Here is a 301-nt window from a genome sequence, read left to right as displayed (position 1 = left end):
GCCAGAGAAGACATCTGGCGGCGGGCTGGAGGAATCCCAGCACCCCGTTTTCCTTCTGCCTGCAGCTCTCTCCTCCTCTGCCACACAGGGCTCCAGCCTGCCAAACGGGAATGGTTGGGAGGAAAGGGAGTGCTGGCAGGAGCGACTGCTGCAGCTGGCCGGGGAGGGTCTGCGGACCCCGTGCCCTTGTGGGCAATCTGTCCGGCTGCAGGAGGACCAGGGAAGGGCAGATGAAATCTGCAGCTGAGCCAGATGCACCCGCACAGCTCTTGGGCCATCTTGCCAATGGCAGCTGTGACGC

Source organism: Meleagris gallopavo, chromosome 8 (assembly GCF_000146605.3).
Source record: "Meleagris gallopavo isolate NT-WF06-2002-E0010 breed Aviagen turkey brand Nicholas breeding stock chromosome 8, Turkey_5.1, whole genome shotgun sequence".
Classification (NCBI taxonomy): Eukaryota; Metazoa; Chordata; class Aves; order Galliformes; family Phasianidae; genus Meleagris; species Meleagris gallopavo.
This window is presented reverse-complemented; position numbering follows the sequence as displayed.